Raw genomic sequence first — 338 nt, forward strand, 5'->3', positions numbered from 1 at the left:
CCCCCGGTTGGGGGGGGGGGGGGGGCCCCCCCTGGAGAGGGAGAAGCTGGTCCTTGGGCAGGAGACCCTCTGCCCCCCCCCCCACTTTGGGGGACGTGGGGGGGGGTAGAAACCCCCTCCCCCTGCTCACAGCAGCACGGGAGGTGCATAATCTCCCCCAAAATTGCCTTTTTTTGGGGGTGGGGAATCCTTCCCCCCAGGTGGGGGCAAATTTGGGGTGACCGAGGCTTCGTTATTAAGCCCCCCCTCCCCAAAAAAAGAGGTTTTTAGGTTTTTTTCTTTTTTTTTCTCCAGCGTACTCACTTCTGGGGAGGCGGAGGGAGGAGTTTCCCTCTTGT

Source organism: Calidris pugnax, unplaced genomic scaffold (genome assembly GCF_001431845.1).
Source record: "Calidris pugnax isolate Ruff unplaced genomic scaffold, ASM143184v1 scaffold513, whole genome shotgun sequence".
In the NCBI taxonomy this organism is placed as follows: Eukaryota; Metazoa; Chordata; class Aves; order Charadriiformes; family Scolopacidae; genus Calidris; species Calidris pugnax.